At 45.2% G+C, this 12,859-nt stretch overlaps 1 protein-coding gene across 1 annotated transcript in view; it reads right to left on the bottom strand.

Moving 5' to 3' along the window:
* SAR1A (secretion associated Ras related GTPase 1A) overlaps positions 1 to 12,859 on the bottom strand; it is a 537,387-nt gene that overhangs the window by 21,294 nt on the left and 503,234 nt on the right. The window lies entirely within an intron of this gene.

The following is a 12,859-nucleotide window of genomic DNA, read 5'->3' as shown; positions in this document are numbered from 1 at the left end:
TAGGATTATCCTTATTGACAAATGAGAGAGCAATGTTCAGAATAACCTACCACACCCAAGTTCACACAGCTAAGTGGCAAAGCAACGTGTTCACCCCAGTATATTTCGCATGCATTTTCTCATTTAATTCTCAGGACAGTGATACGAGATTGGTACTATTATTGCTCTCATTTTACAAATGAAACAGTCTAATGGAAAGATGAATGACGTCTGTGGATTCATGATCTCAATTCTCCTTAAGTAAAATTTAAATTTAACATAATCCCAATAAAAGTACTAATAGGATTAATAGATTGTGTGTGGTTTAGTTTTTTTGTTTTTTTTTTTAATTACCCTATTTGTTCCTAAAATTCGTGTAGAAAACCAAACAAGGCTAGTCCAGAAACAGGCTCTCAAAATGAAGAACCAGGAGGTGGGAACTAACCCTGTTGGATATTAAAACATATTATAGAGCTGGTGTGCACACACACGCAGAAACACACACACACAAAACACAATGGAACAGAGAAAAGCACAGAAATAGACTAAAGTACATGCAGAAATAAAACTAAAGTAGCACCTGGCACTCCAGCAATACTCAGGGAGCTGAGTAGGCAAGCTCACCACCCTCTACCCTCTGCTCATCCTGGGGTCTTTGATGTTGAATTTTAATCTGTCCAGTCACAGAAAGGGGTCAGGCCACTTCTGAGGTTTCTCACCAGCTTTAGTTAAACCAGGAAGACTGTGTTCATGGGGCTTGAAACCCCTTGTGCATCCTGGAGACACAGATGCAAGCCCAGTGCAAGCCAACACATTGGATTACTGGCTTTGATGAGAGCCTGGCTGCACAAGGTGGAGGTGTCTGAACCACAGGATGGCTTGGGAGGCTGGGGAAGAAGGAAACATGCAGGCAGATTCTCCGAAAAGCTGCAAACTCTACTTACCTAAAGGCTTGAGCAAGTTGACAAATGCCCCACACCACAGTGTACCCACTGTAAAATGGGTGAAACAGGCATTGTTGTGCACATAGTTTTTCCAGAGTACAGTTTTCAATAAATGATTCTATTGTGTGTTGTTAAATAAATTAATAAATAATAAAAAGGGGTTGAGACAATTGGGTAGTCAAAAAAAACCTACAGGTTGAATGTCCCAAAAGTTTTTACTCCAAACAAGTTTCAAGAGATGAAAAGATGGGTATATTTTGAAATGACACCATAAAAGTACTAGAAAAACAGAAGAAAGCATGGATTCCTTATAATCTTGCAATGAGAAGACCTTTCTGGGTATGATTGAAAATCTAGGCTGGGTATGATGGCTCATGCCTGTAATTCCAGCACTTTGGGAGGCTGAGACGGGCGAATCGCAAGGTCAGGAGTTCAAGACCAGCCTGGCCAATATGGTAAAACCCCATCTCTACTAAAAATACAAAAAATTAGCTGGGCCTAGTGGCAAGCGTCTATAATCCCAGCTACTTGAGAGGCTGAGGCAGAAGAATTGCCTGAACCTGGGAGGCAGAGGTTGCAGTGAGCCAAGATCACACCACTGCATTCCAACCCCAGGCAACAGAGTGAGACTCCGTATCAAAAAAAAAAAAAAGAAAAAGAAAAAAAAAGAAAATCTAGATGCCATAAAAGAAATGATTGACAAATTTAACTACATAAAAATTTTTTTTTTTTTTTTTTTTTTTTTTTTTTTTTTTTTTGAGACGGAGTCTTGCTCTGTAGCCCGGGCTGGAGTGCAGTGGCCGGATCTCAGCTCACTGCAAGCTCCGCCTCCCGGATTTAGGCCATTCTCCTGCCTCAGCCTCCGGAGTAGCTGGGACTACAGGCGCCCGCCACCTCGCCTGGCTAGTTTTTTATATTTTTAGTAGAGACGGGGTTTCATGGTGTTAGCCAGGATGGTCTCGATCTCCTGACCTCGTGATCCGCCCGTCTCGGCCTCCCAAAGTGCTGGGATTACAGGCTTGAGCCACCGCGCCCGGCCTACATAAAAATTTAAAACTTATATGACATAACAACAATCATGACACCATAAGCAAACTCAAAAGACAAATGACAAGTTGAGAAAAATACTTAATCACATCATAGGCAAGTAAGAAATAAGTACGAAAAAGACTAACAACACAATAGGAAAATAGGCAACGGTTCAGAACAGATAATTCATAGGAAAGGAAATAAAAATGACTCTTTTTTTTTTTTTTTAATTCTGAGACCGAGTCTCACTCTGTCACCCAGGCTGGAGTATAGTGGCAAACTCAGCTCACTGCAACCTCTGCCTCCCGGGTTCAAGCGATTCTTCTGCCTCAGCCACCTGCATAGTTGGGATTACAGGCATGAGCCACCACTCCTGGCTAATCTTTGTATTTTTAGTAGACATGGTCTTTGTATTTTTAGTAGAGATGAGGTCTCACCTGGTTGACCAGGCTGGTCTCAAACTCCTAACCACAGGTGATCTGCCCACCTAGGCCTCCCAAAGTGCTGGGATTACAGGCATGAGCCACCGCGCCTGGCCCAAAAATGACTCAAGCATAATAAAATAGTAATAGAAATATAGATACTATAGAAAATATACATATAGATATTATAGAATAATATATATAGAAATATATAAATCCATTTATTTGTCTATGTATCTCTATATCGTTATATCGATCCTGAAATAGAAATAGACCAAAAAAAAAAGATAAAATTAAAACTTACTAAGATACCGTTTTCACCTGTCAGATTGGCAAAAGTTCACCAGTTTATTGGTGGGAAGGCTGTTTCAGATAGAGAAGTCAGACTGGGTATGGTGGCTCAAGCCTGTAATCCCAACACTTTGGGAAACCAAGGCAGGAGGGTCACTTGAGCCCAGGAGGTTGAGGGTACAGTGAGCCATGATTGCACTCCAGCCTAGGCAACAGAGCCAGACCCTGTCTCTAAATTAATTAATTAATTAATTAACTAACTAAATCAAATACAGAAGTCAAGAAAGGCCCCACCCGGGTGCTGTTTGGATAAGAACATGAAGGACATCACATGGCTGTCAGGCTAGAGTGTTCCAGGCTGACCGCAGAGGCCCTAAGGCAGGAGTGTTGCCTGGCAGCTTCCAGGAACAGCTGGGAGGCCAGCGTGACCAGGCAAGGTGAGCAACAGAAGGAGTGGTAGGAAATGGGGTGAGGTGTTTGTGGTCAGAACTGTGGAGGTTCTGGGGTTTTACCTAACTTGCAGGTTAACAGGTTAGCCTGACACAGTCTCAGATGCTGGCAGAGTCACAGGACTCCTGGATCAGAGACAAACTATTTTATTACTTCATACTAAATATAATAGTGAGCATATATAGATAATAGCAAGCAGCATGAACTTCCTGTTTGTGTCACTTCCACTTGCCCCTTCCTCCCTCCTCGTTTCTGAGGACAATGGGGTGACACAGAGCAGTCTGGATGGACCCTGCCCATTCGAGGGTGTGCATCACAGCTGAGGAACCCAGAACTTAGGGAACCCAAATCTTTCATAACGGCTGCAAGCGGACCTTCCTGAACTCTGACCCAGTGGGAGATGGTATGACACTGGGCAGTATACAGACCTGTCCCCTGCACCAGAGGGACACTGTCTTCCAAGGCTGTTCATTATATAAATGTCCTTCAAAAGATAGTCCAAACAAAGGCAGCCGGCACCTCTGTTAGAAAGAAGTGCAAACATGAAAGAGCTTCATGGAGAATCGTCTCTCAACAGGGGGCAAATCTTGAGAGTCTTGTAGGTGAGGACTTTAGCTTTTATTTTTGGTGACCTAAAGAACCAATGTAGGGTTTGAGGAGAGGCATTTTATGTAATTCTTCCCCCGACTCTCTTCTTCCTCCCTTACATATTCTCAGCATTAGATAGATAGGGTTATTCCCAGCCTTGCCAGCATCAGCTTTTCCCCTTTTCTCTTTGAGTACCTCTAGCTCCCTTCTTTGCAGAGGCTTTTTAGGCTTTGGCTCTGGCATGGAGGAGCAGTTTTAGTGATAACCTTGCAGATCTTCTCCGTGGTTTGTCCTTCACCTTGGCTTTAACTCCCTTAGCATCCCCTTCAGCCTTTCTCTTGGGCTTGATGCAGTGGAGGTGGAGAATAAGCACTGCCTGCAAGGATGCAGCCAATACCAGCTTTGGTTTGTCTAGGGGTTGCTATCACTTCTTCTTCATATTACTCTTTATTTTTCCTATTTTTATCCTGCTTGATAAAAAATCTTTCTTATTTTGGCCGGGCGCTGTGGCTCACGCCTGTAATCCCAGCACTTTGGGAGGCCGAGGTGGGAGGATCACGAGGTCAGGAGATCGAGACCATCCTGGTCAACACGGTGAAAGCCCGTCTCTACTAAAAATACAAAAAAATTAGCCGGGCGCGGTGGCGGGCGCCTGTAGTCCCAGCTACTCGGGAGGCTGAGGCAGGAGAATGGCGTGAATCCGGGAGGCGGAGCTTGCAGTGAGCCGAGATTACGCCACTGCACTCCAGCCTGGGCGACAGAGCGAGACTCCGCCTCAGGAAAAAAAAAAAAAAATCTTTCTTATTTTTTAGAGGCAAGGTCTTGCTATGTTGCCCAGGCTGGACTCAAACTCCTGGGGCTCAAATGATCCTCTCACCTGGGCCTCCCCGATGTTGGGATTATAGGCATGAGCCACTGTGCACAGCTGACTCTGGTTTTTGTTTTTGTTTTTTGTTGTTGTTGTTGTTTTGTTTTGTTTTTTTCTCACTCTGCCCCTCAGGCTGGAGTGCAATGGCATGATCGTAGCTCACTGCAGCCTCGAACTCCTGGGCAAGGGATCCTGCTGCTTCAGCCTTTCGAGTAGCTAGAAGTACAGACGTGTGCCAGCATGCCTAGCTGATTTTTTAAAAATGTTTTGTACAGATAAGTTCTCTCTATATTGCCCAGGCTGGTCTCAAGCTCCTGACCTCAAGTGATCCTCCTGCCTCGGCCTCCTAAAGTGCTGGAATTACAGTCATGATACACTGCTCCCAGCCCTCTGCTCTGCTTTTTAATGTGTGTTAAATGCATTAGTTTGGTAAGTATAGACATTTTAAAATATTTAAATGTAGACATTTAAATCATTTAAAGTATTCCATGACTTTCATGACCTTCTTTTGGCATATCTTCAATTTGACAAGTACTTGGCATCTTAAGAAATTCCATCCCTTCCTGATCTTGGAAAATCTCAGCCTGAGAAAGCCAGGATGCCGGCTGTGTCCTACCTCCACAGTTCTCACATCAGGCTCAAAGACCAGAAAAGTGGTCTTTAATTTCCTCACTCCCCAGAAACAGCACTGCTTTCTGGAATTCTCACCTACCTCCACTAAAATGGGGCATCCAAATGGAACCTTAAGATGGTTCAGGCCATGGCCAAGTGCGGTGGCTCACGCCTGTAATCTCAGCATTTTGGGAGGCCGAGGTGGGCGGATCATCACAAGGTCAGGAGATAGAGACCATCCTGGCTAACACAGTGAAACCTCGTCTCCACTAAAAAAAAAAAATTAGCCAGGCATGGTGGCAGGTGCCTGTAGTCCCGGCTACTCGGGAGGCTGAGGCAGGAGAATGGCATGAACCCGGGAGGCAGAGCTTGCAGTGAACCAAGATTGTGCCACTGCACTCCAGCCTGGGTGACAGAGCGAAGACTCCGTCTCAAAAAAAAAAGGTTCAGGCCAAAGGTCTCACTGACAGTAACCCGGAAAGAAAGGGACTTGCCCAAAGCCACACAGCAAGACATTCTAGAGCCAGGTCTCCAATCCAGGTCACTTCATCCAATCCCCAGCTCCCTCCCTTGCCCAGGCCACTCCTCCTGTTCTCTTACTTCACTTAGGTCTGACCTATTTCCACCACCTCTGGAAAGCCCCCCTTGCCTCTGGCCACAGAGCAGCAAGCAGGGGAGGCGCTCCTTTGCTGGTTCTCCTTGGATTATCCTTGGGTACAGATCATGGTACCACCTCACAGAGTTCAAGTGTTAAGTGAGCTTATGTTTGTGAAGTGCTTAATGTAGTGCCTGACACACACAGGAACTCAGTAGCGTCTCTTCGTTTTATGTCGGGAGGGTCTTCCTTCTTATACAATTCATGGGTCTCTTCTCCCTCACAGACCACAGCAGCAATTGGAATTTAGTTCACAGAAGGGACTTCCTAGGAATATTTCCTTCTTTAATTGGTTAAGACCAAGCTGGCCTCTGGGGTTCCAGGGAGGGTGACTAACTCATCCCACTTTTCCCAGGACCAACTGTTTTTTTGTTTGCATCTTCATTTTTGAGACAGTCTTGCTCTGTTGCTCAGGCTGGAGTGCAGTGGTGCGATCATGGTTCACTGTAGCCTCGATATCCTAGGTACCAGCAATCCTCCTGCCTCAGCCTCCTGAGTAGCTGGGACCACAAGGACACGCCACCACGCCTGGCTAACTGTTTAATTTTTTCTACAGATGGGGTCTCACTATGTTGCCCAAACAGGAGGCCAGAGCTCAAGTGATCCTCCTGCCTCAGCCTCCCAAAGTGCTGGGATTACAGATGTGAGCCACCAAACCTGGCCTTGAGTTGTTTTAAAAACTAAAAACCCTGCATCATGGGAAGCACTCAGCCCTTACTCCTGGGTAAACTGGACTGCAGAAATTCTGCCTAAGCACATCAGGTGACTCTAGCTAGTCTTTTTTTTTTTTTTTTTTTTTTTGAGACAGAGTCTTGCTCTGTCACCCAGACTGGAGTGCAGTGGTGCAATCTCAGCTCACTGCAACCTCCACCTCCCAAGTTCAAGTGATTCTCCTGCCTCAGCCTCCCGAGTAGCTGGGACTACAGGCGCCCACCACCATGCCCAGCTAATTTTTGTATTTTTTGTTTGTTTGTTTGTTTGTTTGTTTTGTTTTGTTTTGTTTTGTTTTTGAGGCGGAGTCTCGCTCTGTCGCCCAGGCTGGAGTGCAGTGGCCGGATCTCAGCTCACTGCAAGCTCCGCCTCCCAGGTTTACGCCATTCTCCTGCCTCGGCCTCCCGAGTAGCTGGGACTACAGGCACCCGCCACCTCGCCCGGCTAGTTTTTTGTATTTTTTAGTAGAGACGGGGTTTCACTGTGTTAGCCAGGATGGTCTCGATCTCCTGACCTCGTGATCCACCCGTCTCGGCCTCCCAAAGTGCTGGGATTACAGGCTTGAGCCACCGCGCCCGGCTAATTTTTGTATTTTTAGTAGAGATGGGGTGTCACTATGTTGGCCAGGACGCTCTCTATCTCTTGACCTCGTGATCCGCCCTCCTCGGCCTCCCAAAGTGCTTGGAGTACAGGCGTGGGCAACTGCACCCAGCCTAGCTAGTCTTTTTTTTTTTTTTTTTTAATTCAGTCTTACTCTGTAACTAGACTGGAGTGCAGTGGCCCAATATCGGCTCACTGCAACCTCTGCCTCCTGGGTTCAAGTGATTCTCCTGCTCAGCCTCCCAAGTAGCTGGGACTACAGGCGCATGCCACCATGCCCAGCTAATTTTTTTGTAATTTTTTTAGTAGAGACGGGGTTTCACCATGTTGGCCACGATGGTGTTGATCTGTTGACCTTGTGATCTGCCTACCTCGGGCTCCCAAAATGCTGAGATTACAGGCATGAGCCACTGCTCCTGCCCCCAGCTAGTCTTTTTAAAGCAGGATAGAGATGATAAAGGCTAACCTATGCTACATCTGCCTGGTGTCCAGGAGAAAAAGAACCCGTAATAGTAATGGAATTCCACTGTACAGGCAGAGCTGGGGGAGATGACTATGATCTCTTTTGGTGCTAGGGTTATGGATGATTCATATTTGTGCCATGATGCAAACATATATTAAAAGTCTAGTCATCGGACACTTAAAACTGGTTAAGATGGTTTAAAAAATCTAGTCATCAGAAACATTACAGGTGAAAAGTACAGTTGATGCAAAGATGCATCTGTTCACATTACAGGGTGAACCTAATACCTACGACATACTACATTGATAATAATGACACTAAGTTAATCATAATTCCTAATTAAAAAGCATTAGTTGAGGTCTCCAGCCAATTCAAAAAGCACTGAGGATGCAACAATAGTAAAACTATCTTTCCCCAAACTGCAGAAATTCCAACTACCTCCATGCAAAAAAGGAAAAGAGAAAAAAAACCTGAATGAGGAAGCTTTATAAGATTGCCAATTATCAGGCCGGGCGCAGTGGCTCACACCTGTAATCCCAGCACTTTAGGAGGTCGAGGCGGGTGGATCACGAGGTCAGGAGATTGAGACCATCCTGGCTAACATGGTGAAACCCCGTCTCTACTAAAAATACAAAAAATTAGCCAGGCATGGTGGTGGGTGCCTGTAGTCCCAGCTACTCGGGAGGCTGAGGCAAGAGAATGGCATGAACCCAGGAGGTGGAGCTTGCAGTGAGCCGAGATCATGCCACTGCAATCCAGCCTGGATGACAGAGCCAGACTCCGTCTCAAAAAAAAAAAAAAAAAAAAAAAAAATTGCCAATTATCATGTAACAGCTAGCTAGATTTAGTGGAATACTGAATTTGAGTTCTCTGCAAACTTCAGTAATGTGCATGTTTTCCTTTGTGAATACTGAATTATGATGATATATTGATATATAGCTATTTGCAAGAAAGAAATGGAAGAGGCTATTTGCTTCTAGGAAGGAGTGAAAGAATTTGCAGTTTTAGGCCAGACACGGGGGCTCACACCTGTAATTCCAGCATTTCAGGAGGCTGAAGTGAGAGGATCATTTGAAGCCAGGATTTCGAGACCAGCCTGGGCAACATAGTGAGACCCCCACCTTTACAAAAAAAGTTGTGCACTTTTAGATTAATTAATTCATTCAATATTTATGAAACACATATTACATGTGAGGACCTATTCTAGGCACTGGGAATAGGTAATGGGGAACAAAAGAGATGGGGTCCCTAAACTCATAGAGCTTATAGTCTAGCAGCACTTGGAGATCATCTCCTGGTTTTTAATTTATTTTTAATTTTTTTATGTATATATCATGCATTTATTTTGTGACAGGGTCTCCCTCTGTCACCCAGGCTGGTGCAGTGGCACAAACACAGCTCATTGCCTTGATATCCCAGGCTCAAGTGATCCTCTCACCTCAGTCTCACAAGTGGCTGAGACCACAGGCACATGCCATCACGCCCTGGCTAAATGTTTTTTTAAGAGATAGGGTCTTGCTATGTTGCCCAGGCTAGTCTCAAACTCCTAGGCTCAAGGGATCCTCCTGCCTTGGCCTCCCATAGAGTTGAAATTATAGGTAAAGCCATCTCACCTAGCTGGCTCCCTTGTTTTAATGGCCCTTAGCTGGAAGACTTTCTTACCCCTCAGAGCGTTTTGGACCCTGCTTTAAGAATCACCACACTGGGCCAGGTGCAGTGGCTCATATCTGTAATCCCAGCACTTTGGGAGGTTGAGGCAGGCAGTTCACTTGAGTTCAGAAGTTCAAGACTAGCCTGGATGACATGACAAAACCCAATCTTTACAAAAAACACAAAAATTAGCTGGGTGTGGTCGTGCGCACCTTGTAAGTACCAGCTACTCGGGAGGCTCAGGGGATCTTAGAAAAGATGCAGAATCAGAGAGAAAAAAAAACTATATTATAAATGTGTGAATAACCTTACTGAAGCAGGTAGGTCAGGGAAAGAAAAGGTGCTGAACTAAGTCACTTTGGACAATAACTGGAGTCTGTAAGACTAAAGGTAAAAGAGAGGTAAAAGCCAAATCCATATAATGGAAACCACTATGTATACTGGATAGTGGATGATGGAACCAGGTAACTCACTGTCATGCTTAGTCCGCTGTGGATGAGGAGGATGGCTTGAGCCCGGGAGACAGAGGTTGCAATGAGCTGGGATCACTCCACTGCACTCCAGCCTGGTGACAGAGCCAGACCCCGTCTCCAAATAAATAAATACACTGCTTTGTACTCTCCTTTACTGCTCCTGTGGTGCCACCTAATAAATAGCTGAGAAGATGAAGGTGTCCAAATGGCGTGTCATACCATGGCTACTGCAGTATTTATAGAGCAGTTCATAAAATACCAACAAATACTCCTTTAATAGATCACCTGAGGTCAGGATTTTGAGACCAGCCTGGCCAACATAGTGAAACACCCTCTCTACTAAATACAAAAAATTAGCCAGGCTTGGTGGCGCATGACTGTAATCCCAGCTACTTGGAGTCTGAGCAGGAGAATCGCTTGAACCCAGGAGTGGAGGTTTTGAGCCGAGAGCCATTGTATTCATAGTTAATGGTATCTCGGCCTGGCACAGTAGCTCCATGCTTGCTTTGGGAGGCTGAAGCGGGCAAATCACCTGAGGGTCAGGGAGGTTGACCAACGTGGTGAAACTCCATCTATACTAAAAATAAAAGTATGGTGAACCCAGGAGTAGCCCATGGGGGAGGTGGAGTTGCATTGAGTCAGTTGAGCCTGGCCAACATAGTGAAACACCCTCTCTACTAAATACAAAAAATTAGCCAGGCTTGGTGGCGCATGACTGTAATCTACTTGGGACAAACAAATACACTTGAATGTTTTCTAATGAGAAGAGTTGAAGGGTAAAAAATGGATATGTTATCAAATAGCATTCTACATAACTAACATTCCTTAAAGTGCTTCTGTACCCATTACAGAAATAAAACCATATTCTTTTCTGACTTTAAAAACTCTTGGTGCCTCTTCAGGGCCTCTTTAAAGTCCAGGATTTCCTTAGCAGGGGAGCATGGAGCCTTTCTTAAGCATGAGGCTCCTGCTTCCTTCCTTGCGTGCCGTTCTTCTGTTCTCCAACTTGTATCCATTGTCCCAGCTTTCTAGAATACATTAGGGTTCTGGAACGTATCTCATGGAGTGGATTAAGCATTTGTGTTCAAAAGTACATCTGTATTATCTTTACACCAGTTTAAAAGAATTAGGCACACTGACAAAGTAATAACGAGATTTCAACATGTATATAAAGTATAATCTTATGCCTCTCTAAAAAACACACATAAAAAACTCTGTCGCCAGAGACCGAGAGAAGAAAGAAGGAAAGAAAGGAAAAGAAGGAAGGAAGGAAGGAAGGAAGGAAGGAAGGAAGGAAAGAAAAGGAAGAAGGAAGGAAGGACGTGACAGACATAAATCATTGGCACATACACCTATAGTCCCATGGGAGGGCCAAGACAGGATTCAAATATGTTTATAAAGACATAGAGAAAAGCTATCTAGCCAGCCTTTCCCAAGTCCTTTCCCCTCAAGATTCTTATCAAACTGATAAGTGGCAGGATCTCGGCTCACTGCAACCTCTGCCTCCTGGGCTCAAGCAATTCTCCTGCCTCAGCCTCCCAAGTAGCTGAGACTACAGGTGCCCACCAAAACATCCAGCTAATTTTTGTATTTTCAGAAGAGACGGAGTTTCACCGTGTTGGCCAGGCTGGTTTCGAACTCCTGACCTCAAATGATCTGCCTGCCTTGGCCTCCCAAAGTGCCGGGTTTACAGGTGTGAGCCACCAGGCCCGGCCCATGCCTGGCTAATTTTTAACATTTTTTGTAGAGATAGTATCTCGCTATGTTACCCAGGCTGGCCTCAAACTCCCAGACTTAGGCGATCCTCCTGCCTCAGTCTCCCAAACTACTGAGACTACAGGTGTTAGTCACAGTGCCCCACCTATGTTTAACTTTTTGAGAAACTGACTAACTTTTCCAAAGTGGCTGCACTATTTTACATTCCCACCGGCAGTGTGTGAGGGTTCCAGTTTCTCCACATCTACAACATATGCTTTTTGTTTGTTTGTTTGTTTGTTTTGAGACAGGGTCTTGTTCCGTTGCCCAGGTTGGAGTGCAGGGCACGATCATGGCTCTTTGCAGCTTTGTCCTGCTGGGCTTAAGCAATCCTCCCACCCTAGCCACCCAAGTAGCTGGGACTACAGGCAGGTGCCACCACGCCCAGTCAATTTTTAAATTTTGTAGAGATGACGTCTCATCATTTTGCCCAGGCTGGTCTCGAACTCCTGGGCTCAAGTGACCCTCCCACCTTGGCCTCCCAAAGTGCTGGGATTACAGGTGTGAGCCACCATGCCCAGCCTATGATAGTTTTTTACTATGAGTAGCGCCTTACTAGTGAACCCCTTGAAGGCAAAGAGAGTGTAATTTTGGTATTCAGCCACCCCAGCTCTTATTAGCCCAGTGCCAGCATAGGGTCAACTTGCAACACATGCTTACCAGAGAGCAGAAAGCCTGTCAGGTCCACATTCCGCTGCTAGTCTAGGGCCACTAGGAAGCAATATTCAGAGTACAGAGTAAGACACATGACTCAGAGACATTCACAATACAGAGAAAAGCAGGGTCCACAGGAAAAGTTTAGTCTTCACCATGAAACCAAGAAAGTCTCTTCTTGGCATTGTGCTCGCCAAGTGCAGTCCACACCCCAGCCCCACCCGAGATCTTATTAGAAACGCACATTCTTAGGTGTCACCCCATATCTAGGAGATCAGAATCTCTGGGCAGGCGGCCTAGCAATTGGCTTTAACAGCCCTCCAGGTAATTCTGATGTTTGCTGGAGTTTGAGAAGCACAGCATTACAGTATTCTTTTAAGGGTTAATTAGGCATTGTTAGGAGGAGGGGGAAAGTGCCTTTAATAAGCCAAGAGGTTTTAAAACATTTTTATTATGTTCAAAACCCTGAGATTTGGGGCACTTTCATAAACAGGCGGGCAAGCAGGTAAGAACTTTCTGCAGGGCAATTTAACACATGTCCAGATCTTTGTCAATGTGCACGCTTGTTGACCCTGCAGTTCCAATTCCAGAAATTTATCCTCAGGAAAAAAGCAAGAGATGTTCTCTGAGGTTTATTTATAATGACATTCTCTTATTGCAGCATTATTTAAAATCAGAAGAAATTGGAAATAAATCAAAAGGCGAATCACAGGAG

Source organism: Macaca thibetana, chromosome 9, assembly GCF_024542745.1.
Source record: "Macaca thibetana thibetana isolate TM-01 chromosome 9, ASM2454274v1, whole genome shotgun sequence".
NCBI classification, from domain to species: domain Eukaryota; kingdom Metazoa; phylum Chordata; class Mammalia; order Primates; family Cercopithecidae; genus Macaca; species Macaca thibetana.
This window is presented reverse-complemented; position numbering and strand designations above follow the sequence as displayed.